The sequence below is a fragment of the Colobus angolensis genome, unplaced genomic scaffold (genome assembly GCF_000951035.1).
Source record: "Colobus angolensis palliatus isolate OR3802 unplaced genomic scaffold, Cang.pa_1.0 Scaffold362, whole genome shotgun sequence".
Classification (NCBI taxonomy): domain Eukaryota; kingdom Metazoa; phylum Chordata; class Mammalia; order Primates; family Cercopithecidae; genus Colobus; species Colobus angolensis.
The window spans coordinates 2,088,632-2,106,843 of record NW_012116955.1 but is presented as its reverse complement, the minus strand read 5'-3'; the positions used below and the strand labels follow the sequence as shown (position 1 = coordinate 2,106,843).

General features: G+C 37.9%; 1 pseudogene; it reads right to left on the bottom strand.

Annotated features, from left to right (window-relative positions):
- The window catches only part of LOC105519953, a 143,275-nt pseudogene extending 129,387 nt beyond the window's left edge, over positions 1 to 13,888 (bottom strand).
- Between the last annotated feature and the right edge of the window lie 4,324 nt (positions 13,889 to 18,212).

Below are 18,212 nucleotides of genomic sequence, written 5' to 3'. Positions count from 1 at the left end.
ACCCTAGAACTTAAAGTATAATAAAAAAAAAAAAAAAAAAAAGGGGAAGTCTGCCTCCATAATTCAGTGACCTCCAACCAGACCCCTCCTCCAACACTAGGGATTACAATTCAACATGAGATTTGGGTGAGGACACAGAGCCAAACCATATCAATTACTATTACTTAAAGTCCATAGTTTACATTAAATTATAATTCTTTGTTTTGCATTGTTTTATGAATTTTCTCAAACATGTAATCTCATGTACCCATCATTAAAGTATCGTACAGAATAGTTTCACTGCCCTACAAATCCCCTGTGCTCACTTATTCATCTCCACTTCTTCCAAACTCTTGGCAACAGCTGACCTTTTTTACTTTCTCTGTAGTTTTGCCTTTTCTAGAATGCTATGTAGTTGAAATCAGACAGTATGTAGCCTTTTCAGACTGACCTCTTTTACTTAGCAATTTGCATTTAAGTTTCTTCTATGCCTTTGTATGGCTTGATAGCTCATTTCTTTTTATCATTGATTAATATTCCACTGTAAGAACATACCACGGTTTGTTTATCTGTTGACCTATTGAAGGACATCTGTGTTGCTTCCAAATTTTGGCAATTATGAATAAAACTGCTAAAACATTCATATGCAGTTTTTTTGTGTGTATGTGTGGACATAACTTCTTCAACTCATTTGGGTAAATACCAATGAGTATAATGGCTAGATCCTATGGTGAAACTACATTTAGTTTTGTGAGGACGTGTTTTCAGCTCAATCAAGTAAATACTTAGAGGAACTATTGCCATATCTTACGGTAAGAGCATGCTTAGCTTTGTAAGAAACTTTTGAACTGTCTTCCAAAGTGGCTGCACCATTTTGCATGTCCACCAGCAATAAGTGAATGAGAATTTCTATTGTTCTGCACCCTCACCGGCATTTGGTATTGCCAGTATTGTGTTTGTATTTTAGCCATTCTAATGGTGATGTAGTGATAGCCCATTGTTACTTTAATTTGCAATTCCTTAATAACATGTAATATTGAACATCTTTTCATATGCTTATGTACAACCCATAAAGGGTTTGGGTTTTCTTTGGGGAGGTTTTCAGATCTTCTGTCCTTATTAATTGGGTTGTTTAGTATCTTTTTGTTGAGTGTTATGAGTTCATTGCATATTTTGAATACAAATCTTTTATGACATAATGTGCTTTGCTAATATATTCTCCAAGAACTGCTTCTGTAAGGTTGGAAACAGTAATCTTTCTTCCTAAAAGATATTATGCTACATATATGAGACAGTGAAATGCAATTAGTATACACTTGTGGTAAGAGCCTTAAAAGAGTTGAGGTTACATTAATATTTGTGGTTATAAAAAGTACCTAACTGCATTTTATTGTAGTAAAGCAATTACTTTTTGGAGTCTTTTCTGGAAATATCTATTTTGTATGGTCAGGCTGACTTGCACTCCAGCTACAAATTGGTTAGGTTTTGGATATTAAAAATCCTTAATGTTAAAGGTATAAAGCTGCTATATAATTCAATTCCAAAGGAAAATTTGAAGGTCTGTTACTATTTAAAGTTCAAAACTGTTTCTCCTAATGACATTCTTAATAAAGAATCATCTAGTGCAAATTCTTGTCATCACTTTAAAGTGTTTCTTGACACATATCTAGAAGCATGCCATATAGGGGGTGATTTCTACTTTGTTTAGGAAGATGTGGGCACCATTGTGGCCAGGGGTCTGGTTGGTTCAGATATTATAGGCTCTAGGCATGCAAACTTTCATGATACATGTTCAGATCTGCTATCTATGAGCGCATTTCTTACTCAAGGATAACTTTTCCTGTGTATAAAGAATATTGTTGCTGAACACTGATGCCTTTGATGGCTACCTAAATAATTGAGGATGTAAATCATGCTCAGTGAAGGTTACTAATAAAAACAGCCAAAGTTGGCTTTTTGTCTTTAAGCACAAAACAAGGAGAATAAGTAGTAACAGAAATTTTATAATATAACTTTGTAAAATTAGGATGTAAATAAAATATCACATCTTAATAAATATCTAAAGCTAACATTTTAATAATTAAGAATTGATAGTAACTATACTAAAGTGTAATTATATTTCAGCAATCTATTTACTCTTTTTGTCAACTTTTCTGATGTAGCTGTCAGCAAAGCTGATGTGATTGTCTTTTTAATTATAAAGAATTAAACTTAAATTTTTTTCTGTCACTTAGAGAAGCTTTCTGTCACTTAGAGAAGCTTCTTCTTAGAAACTTCTTCTTAGAACCACATACAACTTATTCTAAAATTGACCACATAGTTAATAGTAAAACACACCTCAGCAAATGCAAAAGAACAGAAATCATAACAAACAGTCTGTCAGATCACAGTGCTATCAAATTAGAACCCAGGATTAAGAAATTCACTCAAAACCGCACAACAACATGGAAACTGAACAACCTGCTCCTGAATGGCTACTGGGTAAATAAGGAAATTAAGGTAGAAATAAACAAGATTTTTGAAACCAACGAGAACAAAGAGACAATGTACCAGAATCTCTGGGACACAGCTAAAGCAGTGTTTAGAGGGAAATTTGCAGCACTAAATGCCCACACGAGAAAGTGGGAAAGATCTAAAATTGATACCCTAACATCACAATTAAAAGAACTAGAGAAGCAAGAGCAAACAAATTCAAAAGTTAGCAAGATGATAAGAAATAACTAAGACCAGAGCAGAACCGAGGGAAATAAAGACAAGAAAATCCTTCAAAAAATTAATGAATCCAGGAGCTGGTTTTTTGAAAAGATTAACAAAATAAATAGGTTGCTAACCAGACTAATAAAGAAAAAAAGAGTGAAGAATCAAATAGACAGAATAAAAAATGATAAAGGGGTATCACCTCTGATCCCACAGAAATACCAACTATCATGAGAGAATACTATAAACACCTATATGCAAATAAGCTAGAAAATCTAGAAGAAATGGATAAATTTCTGGACACATACACCCTCCCAAGACTAAACAGGAAGAAATTGAATCCCTGAATAGACCAATAACAAGTTCTGAAGTTGAGGCACTAATTAATAGCCTACCAACCAAAAAAAAAAAAAAAAAAAGCCCAGGACCAGACGGATTCACAGCCTCATTCTACCAGAGGTACAAAGAGGAGCTGATACCATTCCTTCTGAAACTACTCCAAACAATGTTAAAAAAGGGACTCCTCCCTAACTCATTTTATGATACCAGCATCATCCTGATACCAAAACCTGGCAGAGACACAACCAAAAAAAATTTCAGGCCAATATCCCTGATGAACATCAATGTGAAAATCCTCAATAAAACACTGGCAAACCAAATCCAGCAGCACATTAAAAAGCGTACCCACCATGATCAAGTCAGCTTCATCCTTGGGATGTAAGGCGGTTTCAACATATACAAATAAATAAATGTAATCCAGACTATAAACAGAACCACATGATTATCTCAATAGATGCAGAAAAGGCCTTTTGATAAAATTCAACACCCCTTCATGCTAAAAATAGTCAATAAACTAGGTATTGATGGACGGAATGTATCTCAAAATAATAAGAGCTATTTATGAAAAACCCACAGCCAATATCATACTGAATGGGCAATAGCTGGAAGCATTCCCTTTGAAAACTGGCACAAGACAAGGATGCCCTCTCTCACCACTTTTATTCAACATAGTATGGGAAGTTCTGGCCAGGGCAATCAGGCAAGAGAAAGAAATACAGAGTATTAATATAGGAAGAGAGGACGTCAAATTGTTTCTGTTTGCAGATGACATGATTGTATATGTAGAAAACCCCATTGTCTCAGCACCAAAACACCTTAAGCAACTTCAGCAAGGTCTCAGGATACAAAATCAATGTGCAAAAATCACAAGCATTCCTATGCACCAATAATAGACAAGCAGAGAGCCAAATCATGAGTGAACTCCCATTCACAATTCTTACAAAGAGAATAAAATACTGACAAGTACAACTTTCAAGAGACGTGAAGGACCTCTTCAAGGACAGCTACAAACCACTGCACAAGGAAATAAGAGAGGACACAAACAAATGGAAAAACATTTCATGCTCATGGATAGGAAGAATCAATATCACAAAAATGGCCATATTGCCCAAAGTAATTTATAGATTCAATGCTATTCCCATTAAGCTGCCATTGACTTTCTTCACAGAACCAGAAAAAATTACCTTAAATTTCATATGGAGCAAAAAAAGAGCCCATGTAAGCAAGACTATCTTAAGCAAAAAGAATAAAGTTGGATGCATCACACTAGCTGAATTCAAACCGTACTGCAAGGCTACAGTAACCAAAACAGCATGGTACTGGTACCAAAACAGATATATAGATCAATAGGACAGAACAGAGGCCTCACATATAGCACCACACGTCTACAACCATCTGATCTTTGACAAGCCTGTCAAAAACAAGCAATTGGGAAAGGATCCCCTATTTAATAAATGGTGTTGGGAAAACTGGCTAGCCATATGGAGAAAATGGAAACTGAACCCCTTACTTACACCTTATACAAAAATTAATTCAAGATGGATTAAAAACATAAATGTAAGACCCAAAACCATAAAACCCTAGAAAAAAACCTAGGCAATGCCATTCAGGACATAGGCATGTGCAAAGACTTCATGACAAAAACACCAAAAGCAATGGCAACAAAAGCCAAAATTGACAAATGGGATCTAATTAAACTAAAGAACTTCTGCACGGCAATAGAAATGATCATCAGAGTGGACAGGCAGCCTACAGAATGGGAGAAAATTTTTGCAATCTACTCATCTGACAAACGGCTAATATCCAGCATCTACAGGGAACTTAAACAAATTTACAAGAAAAAAACAAACAACCCTATCAAAAAGGGAGCAAAGGATATGAACAGATACTTCTGAAAATAAGATATTTATGCAGCCAACAAACGTATGAAAAAATGCTCATCAACACTGGTCATTAGAGAAATGCAAACCAAACCACAATGTGATACCGTCTCACGCCAGTTAGAATGGCAGTCATTAAAATGTCAGGAAACAACAGATGCTGGAGAGGATGTGGAGAAATAGGAATACTTTTACACTGTTGGTGAGAGTGTAAATTAGTTTAACCATTGTGGAAGACAGTGTGGTGATTCCTCAAGGATCTAGAACTAGAAATACCCTTTGACCCAGCAATCCCATACTGGGTATATACCCAAAGGATTATAAATCACGCTACTATAAAGACACATGAACACGTATGTTTATTGTGGCACTATTCACAATAACAAAGACTTTAAACCAACCCAAATGTCTGTCAATAATAGATTGGATAAAGAAAATGTGGCACATATACACCTTGGAATACCATGCAGCCATGAAAAGGATGAGTTCATGTCCTTTGCAGGGACATGGATGAAGCTGGAAACCATCATTCTCAGCAAACTAACCCAGGAACAGAAAACCAAACACCACATGTTCTCACTAATAAATGGGAGTTGAACAATGAGAACATATGGGCACAAGAAGGGGAACATCACATTCGGGGCCTGTCAAGGGGTGGCGGGCAAGGGGAGGGATAGTATTAGGAGACATACCTAATATAGATGTTGGGTTGATGGTTGCAACATGGCACATGTATACCTATGTAACAAACCTGACATTTTGCACATGTATCCCAGAACTTAAAGTATTAAAAAAAACTTTTCTAAGTAATAACAAAACCCCTAAAATCCCCTAAAATCCGCATGAAACCACAAAAGATTCCAAGTAAATAGAGAGATTTTAAGAGATAACAAAATAAGAGGTATCACACTCCCTGATTTTAAACTGTATTTCAAAGCTATAAACAAAATAAGAGGTATCACACTCCCTGATTTTAAACTGTATTTCAAAGCTATAATAATCAAAACAATATGGCACTGGCATAAAAACAGACACATAGACCAATAGAACAGAATAGAGAACCCAGAAATAAACCCACACATACATAATCAACTAATCTTTGACAAGAGTGCCAAGAATATACACGGGGAGAGAAAGTTTCTTCAATAAATGGTGTTGGGAAAATTGGATATCCACATTCAAAATAATAAAGTTGGACCCTTGTCTTACACCATACACAAAATTAATTCAAAATGGATTAAAGACTTACACATAAGACCTGAAACCATAAAACTACTAAAAGAAAGCATAAGGAAAATGAGTTGGAGTGAATGTAGAGGAAAGGGAACCCTTGTATGCTCTCAGAAAGAATTTAAATTGGTAGAGATATTATGTATATAGCTTAATGTTTTATATATAATGGATTATTTTTAATACTGATTTAATAAATAAAATGAGATAATGGTGATTTAGGAATCATTTATTCCTCATTTCATTGTAAATTTCAAAGAATATTTTGGATCTTATTTATTGATTAGGAGTCAGAAAAAAATAACTATTTAAAGATGGCACTGAATTTCATAAGCAGAGATGAAGGTATTGCATTTTTGCCACCTCCGGCTATTTTCCTACCCTGTAAGCCTAACCTATTTCTAGCAAAGTGACACGTATACTCGTGTTTTCTCAGGAAGTTTATATTATGCCAGAATTGGTTCATCCTGCAGAGTATAACCACTTATTCCCATTATTTTCAGTTCTGCCTTGGTTTTACATCTGGAATCAAGTGGGTCCTCAACTGGCTAGAGAAAAACACAGAGTTTCCCGTGGATCTCTAAGATTGACCCTTCCTATTTTTGAAGAGATTATTTTTCATCATTTTAGAAGAGTGGCATTTTCTTTTTTGGATTTACTCAGAGAGTACTGCCAGATCAAACTCTAAATTTTAAGAACAATCAAGGATCTGAAATACTTGCAAAGCTGAGGCAAGGAAACCTTTGAGTGGTGTCCCCTAATGTTGGACCATTCTTATTCATTTCTACCTTCTGATGATTGAATTTTGAGGTGATGGTGGAGGAAGGAGAGAGAAAATTTGTGGTTGAAAAACACAACAATGGGCTTGAACTTGTGTTTACTTTTGGCCTATATTTGAAGGAAAGCAGGGAGGAGACTTCTTAAAAATGCCACATACTTTGAAACCTGAAATCTGACTTAAGCTATGGATTGTTGTTATTGGGGATCAGCCCAAGTTGACACCTTGAAAAAATTCTGAGGTCAAGAAACTTCTGAAAACATTTCTTAAAATAATTCTCTTGGCACCTCATAGAAACCTTTCTGATGAGAATAATTGCTCAGGGAAGCTCTTTTGGTTTAGAAATATATTATTTATGTGGACCCCCAGTCAATTGAAGTCAATCTTTGAATATGAAAGAGGCGTCAAGTCTGGGGCAGCAGTTTCTCTCTCGATGGATTTGCAGCTTGTATTTTAATGTCCTCCTGCATTGGAGAGGTGTAGGAGAAGGTCACAGATCCAACACTGCTGAATGGTTTCCAGTCAGTGCAGAATAAATAGACTTCCAGAAGGAGGGAGTGTTGGAAAAGTCCAGTTGGTGTTCATCACATTGGCTTCTGTTCAGAAACCACTATGCCCAAATTATCTTTTGGAATTTTGCTGCTGTCTTACTTTTCCTTTTATGGAGTGGGCATTTCTATAAGGAATGAGATGAGCTGAAAAAGTCTGTGACATTTTGGAAATAAAATCAGGCTTGGATATGGATGTCAGAGGAGTGAATGAGAAGTTGCATTTAATAAAAAGTTTCCCATTTTTTCTTCAGTCTGTGTTAGAAAAATCTAGCCTAAAAAGTAATTAACAATGTCAGAACAACTGGAACAGTTGTTGTAAAATATTTTACACCAACTGGAAATTTACAAAATAGAAAAAAGAGGAGTAGCTAATAATCTGCTTTTAGCAAATGTAAGAATCTACTTACTACTGCTGTCAACATGGGGAATCTGCATTTATTAGTAAGGTTTAGAAAGCTTTCTAAGACACAAGGCTACATTGATGAAGATATTATTTTTGGCAGATAAGTTTGGCATCCTAGAATTCTAGCAAATTTAGAATTGCATTTGCTTTCAAAATGTCTTCTTAAAATAATATTTCACATATGATTTGACATGAAATTAACTGGATGGTGAGGCTGTTTCTTTTTATGCTGGATGGACTTGTTTTATTAATGGTTTATCTTCCTGGTTCTAATATTAAGTGGATTTGCACCATCACCAGAGAGGGCCCTAGGTTTTAGGGGTCAGACTTCTATTTTGCATTCTCAGAATGCCTACTGAAAGTCTTGAGTATAAGCAATTGCCAAGAATATATGAAGTACCTTCAAATATGTCCCCCAGATCATGGAGTTCTAGATCTTTGAATCCTTAGCTGTGACTTTGGTTAATGGGTGCCTGTAAATGCACGTGTCTGGGTGTGCAATAGTCATTCCTTGTCTCTGTGGCCCAAAGTGGACCATAGAGTGAAAAGTGAGAATGAGACATTCATTTGTGGGATAACGCTTGAAAATTTTGGAGAAAAATAAAGTCAGTGATGCTGCTTATGGTGATCTGGGCCCTGCCTGGATTGGGGGGAAGGCTTGAACTTTGGCCTGTAGGCTTCCCCCTTAATTTTAACAAGGTGTTCCATTTTTACAGCTTAAGTTTTGTCTTATCATGTATAATTTCCTACTTTTCACACACCTTTTGGCAAGAATATTGTTTTAAGTTACTGACTAGTAGGTGCAAGTTTAGTAGTTGTATAATATATGAAGAATATTGTCCTTTTTGATCTACTAAGCCCTTTCTTCATGAATCAGTGGTAAATTTTAATAAGAACTGCTAACCACCAATGAACAAGATTTTTTTCTTCCTTGTGAATATCAGAACATTTAGCCAAGTAATGCTGACTTGTAGTGCAGAGCAGTGTGCAAACTTCTAAAGTAGTTTGGGGTTAATTCTGGCTTATGCAGCACTATTACAGAATCATAATCTATGCAAGACCTGTGCTAATGCTTACTTTTTAGTTTTAGATTAAAATTAGAAAACAACAAAGTCATGTTAGAACCACTTAGTGACATTTAAGGTTGTTCTTCAGAAATGATGGAGAAGGTTGGAATTGGAAACTGTCAACTGGTTAACAGTTTAAACAGAATACTCAAGTTGTCCCACCAGAAAACACCTGCACAGAGAACTCCATATTTCACTGGGACGTTTTTCCTCTTTGTATTGGCATTCATTGTGGAGCCAGCCCCAGAGACAGTAACCCTACCTGTCAGTGACAATGCTAATTTTTCTTATTACTTTGAAGACTATTGGGAAATAACCATTTGTGAGGTTGAACAAAGCACTCTGTGTGTGTATGTTTGTGTGTGTAACTATAGGTCTGAATAGTATCTAATGAATATTTGATGATGTAAAGGCAATAATTCTGTTGTATTCAATAATTAATTCTTGATAATGCTAAATAAATGGACTCCTAATACTTTTTAGTCATGTTCAGAGGACAACAACGAGTTTCTTAAAGCAGTACTGCAAGTATAGAATGTGTTTTTCTCTCTGTCTAAGGCTTGAGCAGAGTTAGAGCAGGTCTGGGTGAATTTAGGGACTGCTGGGGTTTAAACACATGGTCACTTTTGGTTTTCCAAACTTCTCCACTGCCCACCACTGTAACCACAATAGGTCTGTTGCCTGATATACCTGTCAAGTCAATACACTGAGATAGCCGGTTGCAGAAGATAAAGAGGTTTAATCATAGAGCTGCCGAAGGAGGAAATAGAAGGAAACCTCAAATTCATCTTCCCAAGGAGTTTAGGGATAGGGTTTTTGAAGGTTTTGGAGTGGGCCTAAGTGTGGAGATGGTTAAGTCAAAGTGTACAGGGTGAAGCCATGGGACAGGGAAATGAAACTGTATTCTCATGCTGATTCTGTTCTTCTGTGGGGATCTTCAAACTGGTTGGTGTCAGCTGTTTCACTGGAATTTGGGATCTGAAAAATACGTTAAGCAATTCTTAAACAAAAGCCTTATGATTCTAATGTCAGAAGTCCCATCTATAGGAACAATGGTGATGTAAATTGTCAACATCTAGTGAATTTTAGTTACAGGGTAGTAGGTCAAAGTGAAGCCTGAATAATACATAATTATAACTATATTTCTGTCCTGAATTCTTGTTCACCATGTGAGGATGGCTTCACCACTCTCATCTCTAAATCACCTGCCTCAGGAGGGTCCTTATGAAAGGATCCCCTCTTATCCTCAGAAACACAGAACTTTTCTCATGAATACTTTCTTATGTTTCCTCAGAAATGTAGTACATTCTTATGTAGAGCATCTAATGATAGGGGGTAAGAAATACTATGCTGTCCACAGAGATGCATGTGTTCTGTCAATCAAACACAAATGGTCACTTCAATAACTGTAATTATCACTGACTGTATAGTTCACACCTAACGTGTAATCATCACAGACACTGGTTTCATAATTAGCCTCCTGACTAACCTGGGCAGGAAGTGTAACAATGAAAAGAGGCATGTTGTGTAGACCAGTTGCCAATGCTATAGGCAAGTTGGTCCACCCTTCCTTGGTCTAGAGAAAAAGATTATTACACCTTTCATTCCCCACTAATAAAACATGCATCTGCAAGCATTCAGACTGATCGTGACTATTTCAGGGCTTAAAGAATAGTCATCTCTTGTTGTTCTCTGGTAAGAGAGCATTCCTACAGTGCAACATTAATACAGCAAATCATAGGATATATGGCCAATTTTGAAGTGAGAAAAAAAGAATCCAAGTTGTAAATTCTTGTTTCTTTAGAGTGACAAATTAATTTTAAATACGTAGACATCATATTGGAAAAGGAAGGCCAAAAGCTTTCCCCAGGAATATCAAACGGTTCAGAGTCATGTCTAATGGTAGATACACTCAGGTTGGGGTCATTTTGCGTAAGGGGCACTGGGTCGACAAGGAGGCTGTGGTCAAAGGCTGTAGGGACAAACAACCACTTAAGCCTGACCCAGGTGTTCCAGCCTCTGACACCACTGCTTAGGGCTTCTGTGTCTGAGGACAGATTCCTGTAGAGTAGGCATCTAGCTTTCCTCCAGGAGTTTCCCTTCTCTCTCCTCACCCTTTTGGGCTATTCCTTCCTCTAAATGGAAACACCATTATTTGTCTTTCTCTTTTTTCCTCTCATTAATCTATCCTCTCATCCAATATATATTTACCAAAGTACCGGATTGCTATGCAATCAGGATGCAAAGATAACAGGGCAAGTTTCTGCTCTCAAAGAGTTCATGTGTGAGGCATAGATATTTAAGCAAATAATGTCAACATACAACAGAAAAGGCTGTAAGAGGGACATATACCAAGTGCTGTGGAGGCAAAGAGGGGACATGATAAATTTTCCTGGAAGAAGTGGAGTGGGGGAAGAGTTAGCCTGGTAGAAGAGTTGATGTTTGAGATGAGTCATGAAGCAGAAATAGAAGTAGCCAGGCAGAGAAGGAGGAAAATTAAGTATCTCATCTGGCAAAGTTTAGACTGTATTGTGTAGGCAACATAAATCCATTTTAATCAGGAAGGGGACGTGGTTAGACTTTTAGCAAAATAATTCTAGTGATAGTTTGGAGGGAAACTTGGGGGGAACTCTAAGACAAGAAGACAATGAGGAGGAAAATGTAATAATCTGGCAGAAAAATGAGTGCCAAAAATAAAGTAATTATTCTATGTATAAATGGGAGGGTAGATAAACGAGACTTCTCAGAAGTACAGTTGACAGGTATTGGTGATGAATGGGGTTTGGGGCTCTATGGCTTCTCACTTAGGTGTCTGGATAGGTGTTGTAATTGTTTATTCATTCAATACCTGACATGCGTAACACACAAAGATAATCAAGATGCAATTACTCTTCTCAAGTCCAGAAGTTCTCAATTTTAACTGTGCATAAAAATCATCTGGAGAGATTTTTTAAACTTCCAGTAGCTAGGCTGTACCACATACGAATTAAATTACATTCGGGGGTAGAGTTGGGGGTGGGGTGGGTTCCAGGCATTAGTAGTTTTAAAATTTCCCAGGTGATTCCAGTGTGTGACCAGGACTGAGAACCACTGCTCTAAAGGATCATGATCTAGTCAGTCAACACAAAGTTACAAAACAGTGTAATATGAGCTCTAACAGAAATAGGGACATGGTAGCCCACCAATAGAGGGAAGGACCACCTAACTCTGCTCTCTGGCTCAGGGTGTCCTTCCTAAAAAAAGCTCTGCTATAGCTGAGACTGGGAGAATTGTAGGATGTTTCCTAGTGCTGAAGGTGAGGTGGCAACTTCAGAGAGCAGTCCCAGCAAAGGATCTTGCTAATACAGAGACCAGTTGAGGAGAAGCAGAGTGAGAGAAAGAGGAATGAAAATACATTTCAGTTTTGGTGCTTGCTGGGGCCATGGACTTCCAGGTAGAAATGCCAGCATCAGTTGGATATATGAATCTGGAGCTCAGAAAGAGTGAGGTGTGAAGATGCAGATTTAGGAGTCTTGGGTTGATAGTTGCAGCCATAGGATGGTATAAAATAACTCATAAAAACTGGCATACAACCCTAATGAGCATTGCCACTTAATTGGGGGCTGGTCTTAGAAGAAGAACCATGCTAAGAAGGAGTAGGAAGGATGTTTATTCGTCTTTGAAGACATCTTCCTTTCTCTTACCTTTCACCTCTCTGTCTTTAACACCTATTTGGTCGTTGTCAGACATTAGAAGTTTCATAATTTTCAACTTCTCAGTATATTTTATTGATGGGAAAATCTCCAACAAAGGCTACTCATTTATTATTACTATTATTTTCATTATAAAGATGGTACCATTTGTTCAGACAAAGTCTTGCCATTTTACAAGGCACTGGGGAGGATACCTTCCTTGCCTGTAAGGGCTCATAAATGTCAACCATAAGATATAAGCATTCTCCTTAACCACCAGTTGAAATGCTCAGAGTATAACATATCTCTTTTCTTAAATCTTTGTCTTCATTTTCAGTCTTTCCTTAGGTAGGAAGCCTTTAGTTACTGTTTAGGGAAATGAATTTAAAAGAGCATATGGAGGAAGAGAAAGAATGGGGTTAAGAAAGACAGATGTTTATGGGTATAAGGGGTGCTCTTTTGATTAACTTATCAGGTATTTGTTAATCATTGACTATTTGGTCACTATAGTATAAATTCCTTGGTGGTGGAGAAATGATTTATACTCACCATCGAATCTCTAGCCCAATGTCTGGCACATAGTTTATGCTTAATAAATGTTAGTTAAATAAATAAATTTTAAAATGCAGGCCAACCTTGTCTCTGATTTGTCCCGTGAGGGAAAAGCAAATTAAACACAGACTTGCTCTCAAGCATTTTGCAGTCTCATGAGAATGAGTGAATAAGAAGTCCCTAAATTGTTTAATATAAGTTGAAGCATAATAAATTCCTTGGGGTTGACATAAACTCAGTTATGAGGACTCACAGGAGGGAAAATGTGTATTAGAGTGGGTGAGGTCAGGGACAAAGATCAAGAAACATTTGATGGAAGAAGAAGCATTGAAGATGACCCTTGAAAAGATGAATGAGACTTAGACAAGTAGGAATGGATCAGTAGGACATAGCTTGAATGAAAGCAAACTGCAGTGCATTCAGAAAGGAGTGAGTGGATATGATGGAAATGGAGTAGGATTTAAGGCTGGAGAGATGGGATTGGGGCCACAGGTTATGGAGGGTTTTACCTGCTTTCCTGAAGACATCGTTGTCTTCCATGGCCTGAGCAGGCAAAGGTACTCTTAGTCCCTTGCAGGTAAAGGTACCTTCCATAGAGATGAACCGTCCAACCCCAAATGGGACAAAGGAGAAAAGAAGGAGCTCGCATAGTAATCCCTTCACCCTTCCCACCAAAGTACACTTTGTCCATCCTGTGCCTGTCCCACAGAGCCCTAGGGAAGACTGAGTGACCTGGGGCATTGATCTAAGTGAGGAGGGAGGTTGGAGAGGGGAGGGGGGCTAGCACACATGTATCCCTGCCCTTCAATATTGTGAGCTCCTGGCATATAGGCATTGTCTCATGTAGTTTTGTGTCCCCCTGTCCCCTGCCACAATAGGGTCTAAGAGCTTCAATAAATATTTGTTGGATGAATGTGCGTGAATAAAGTTCAATAAACTTTCATATTTTCCTTTTGAAGTCCATTTATAATGTAAAAGGTGCTTTTGTTAGACTGAAATAAAATTCATTTCTGAGAAACAAAGATGCTGACATGTCTGGCTAGGGTGATTTGTGTTGGTTGCTTTGGTATAAAATGCTACCAGGGATGGGTCTGTGGGTGATGTGCCTGGCAGGGTTCTGTGTTCAGTGCTCATTTTAGTTATCCTGAAAATCATGTCTGAATGTGATACATTTACCCCAGTCTTCTACCTGAGAGCTCTAATTACAGTTTCAAAATTGTTATCATTTGATCAAAATCTCTTCAAAACTGAATTTACTTTTTTATAAACATGAGGACTTTAAAAATCTTTAATATTTCATCAATGAGTAGCTATAGCATCTCTTACATATTACCACTAATAGTATTTTAATTCTATGTAACTTCTTATAAGTCAGGCATTTAGATAATATGAGCACTTTCACTGACTATGTTAAACTTCATTTATCCAGAGTCCACTCGTTTGTAAACCAGAAGGTGTCAAGTCAGAGTATTAAAAATATATCTGTTAAGCACACTATTATCCTAAGCAAGGTGAGGTGTATTCTTTCTGCTTAATAGGATGACCAAAAAAATTGACTTTGGAGTGTGCTTTGGGCTCTGAATACCAACACTAAAGGCACCAATGAATTATTCCTTTCTTTTGTTAGTGCAGCTCAAGGCCCTTTGAGTTGGAGGATTCCACACTTGGTCAGGGCCATAAAGAAGGTGTGGAAATGCCTGCTTTGTGTACATAAGACATGCCAGAGCTGGAGATTGGGGCATTTCTCCCACAGCAGCATTGGAGTCCCACCTGGCCAAAATAGCAGCCACTCAACAGGGTATGAAGGTAGCTGAAGCCTGTCCCCTCCCTCCTGCTGGGAAACACTCTCCCACCCTCAGGGAGCTGGAGAGAGAAGACTTTCCCCCTGACTTTGGCAAGATTGCCAATCCCCATTCTGATACATAATTTGCTTTTATTTTATCCATATTCTGTAGAATAACATTGTATTTCTTTAAAGACCTATAATGATTTTAAAGTCAGATTGCCTCCTCAACCACGGCAAATCACACCTTGTTAAAATTTGGTAATTCAAATGAATTATCTGTTCTCTTAATTGAAGAGAAGATGCATTCACGACTTTAGTTTAATTGTTCAGCTGTTATATTTGTTGCCTCTAGAGCCTTTTGAACTTTGTTTTCTACAACAAAATGTAGACAGACACCCCCTAGGTGTAGAGGGAGCCCCAGCATCTCCTGATAAGCAACGTGAGTGGACCGGATTCCTCTGTCTCTGGTACAAGACCCATGAGGCCCTGCTGATATGATTTGCTTTATGGCAGTGTGCAGAGCTTGTGTTTCTATTAATACTGTTCTAGGGTACAGATTTATTTGCAAATGTTTTTATTGGATTCTCCTGACAGTCATCTGGTAAACAAAAGCTCCAACATTTCTGGGGTTACAAAACAAGTGTCAGAATGTTTATTAGTTTCTTTCCTTGGTGTTATTTCTACTGCCTTCCTTATCCTCATCTTTCCTTAGTTTCAGAAACAAACTTCAAAATCTCATAATCAAGTATTTATTATTAAACATAAAAGGATTACTAGAAAAACAAATATCTTGTAAGTGTCTCCCAAATCTGACCAAAATCATTTGAGTAATGTGGATGACAAATAGACTTGTAAGTCAAGATTTTTCAATCATAAAAGATGCAGGGCTTCCTTCTCAGAAGAAAGTTTGAATCTACTTTAAATGGATGAAACAATTGAGATTTGGATAGATCAGTTGTTTGCCTAAGGTGATTAGAGATATAGCTGTTGAATTTTCTTTTGTGTTTCTTTTCTCCTAGGATCTCCATAGAAGAAAAACGAAACCTTTTGCTTTTCACCTATGGATATTTTCCTGTCTTAAGAACTGCAATTGCTTCTGGTTCCCTTCCTTCCTACCACATCCATAGGAATTCTCTGCCCTTACCTTTAAATCTTAGCCTGTTAAGCACTCGTGTCCCATTCAGAAATCATTGCACCCATGCCATTCTGCTGCTTTTTCCCCTCCCTCCCTTCCTTCCTTCCTTCCTTCCTTCCTTCCTTCCTTCCTTCCTTCCTTCCTTCCTTCCTTCCTTCCTTCCTTCTTCTTTTCTTTTCTTTTTTCTTTTATTTTCTTTCTTTTTGAGGAGTCTTGCTCTGTTGCCCAGGCTGGAGTGCAATGGGATGTTCTCGGCTCACTGCAACCTCCAACTCCCAGGTTCAAGCAATTCTCCTACCTCAGCCTCCCGAGTAGCTGCGATTACAGGAATCCACCACTATGCCCAGCTAACTTTTATATTTTTTAGTAGAGGCAGGATTTCACCATGTTGGTCAGGCTGGTCTCAAACTCCTAACCTCAGGTGATCCACCTGCCTCGACCTCCCAAAGTGCTGGGATTATAGGTGTGAGCCACCATGCCTGACCCTGCTGCTTTCTTTAGTAAGTGACCAATAGCCCATGTGAGGATCACAGGAATGTCTATTTCTCAAAATTATAACCTCCCTTTTATATCAAGGGAACTGATAGGTATTTTGTAAAACTTTTCCGAATTGGTTAAATTGGTGACCGTTATGATCACCAGCTCTATTCATTGCTATCTTAGACTGTTTTTCCCTTAATAGGGAAAATCTCCCACCCACTTCTGTTGTCATTTATGACAACAGCAGACTTCAGTAAAAGAGAATTGTGACTTTTTGCTTTCAGGTTTAGGATTAATGAACCCTTCCCTAAACTTTGCCTCCTGAGCTTCTGGCTGCATTTTTTCTCTCCTGGAAATTGTTTCAACAGAGTTCTGTTTTTATGTTTTGTTTTGTTTTTTAGTGAGAAGACAGCATAAAAGTTCATGTGACTGGCTCACTAAGGCCACAATGCATATTTCAGTGATAACTCCCAGTGTCCAGTTTCCTCCCGCTGGCCTAAAACAACAGAGTTCTTCATTTTGGGATTAGAGCTTCTCTCTGGAATTGCGGCACATTTCTGAGACCTGTAATTCATGTTCATTAAAGGAGAAATTCTACTTTCCTGGTGGGAGCCTGGGGAGTACATCTCAGTGAGGCAACATACACTGATTTTAATCATGATGTTCCTGCCATGAAGTTTCTGTGGGTGTACAGGGGAGACATTGAAATTCCTCCTAGGTACTACTATGACTTTACTTGTGAGAACTGCCATGAAGAGATTGTTGGGGCTCCTCTTTGTTGGTTTTATCACATAGATCCTGACTTCTGCTATCTGTAAACTTTTCTTCTGTACCTGCACTGCCACAAATTCCCTCTGGGCAGTCATCCTTTGCCCTCTGCCTGTGCGGCTTAAGTGGTGCTGGCCCCACTTGAGGGTAGGTCCTACACCTAAGTCAGTCAACTCTTCACAGCCCCTCTGCCATAAGGGTTGCTTCAAGGACAGCATGTGATCCTAAAAGAGTCAATGAACTCTATGAGACCTTCCATGGAGCTCCTGGGAGACACACAGATGCTCTCCTCCTGAAGCCTGACTTTGTGAAGAGAGGAGGGAGAACTGCTGTGGATGTCTTCCATCTACTTGGAGGCTGAATCCAAAGCCAACGCCAAGGGTGCAGCGCTGGGGAATGCAAAGTGAGAAACTGGTCCAGATGACATCGTTTGAAACCCGAATCAAGCAATATGAGCTGGTCTTCTTTGTTATATCAGCCAAGAAAACATCTTTTCTTGCTTAAGGTTGTTTGAATGGGATGTTTGGTCACTTGCTACCAGAATCCTATCTGATATGCTCAGTATGGTAGTCAGCAAACAGCATGAAGGACTCATCTACTCCAAAAATGCTTATCAGTAGATTTTAATAGCCAAGAATAGAACTAGTAAATTAAAAAAAAATAAGTCATGAAAAAATAGAAACTACTTTTAAATAAAAGACTTCTAAGTACTAAGGTCACTTAAAATGACAACAAAGAATCAACTTTTATTTATGTCATTTAATTACTCATATCCACAGGCTGTTCCAGGTCGTTTTCATGATTTGACCCTTTCTGTGTCAGCCATTAAATAATTTGGTACAAAATGCAGTGTGGTGTGTTAAATAGACTTTGTTTTGAAATGTGGCTAGTTCTTT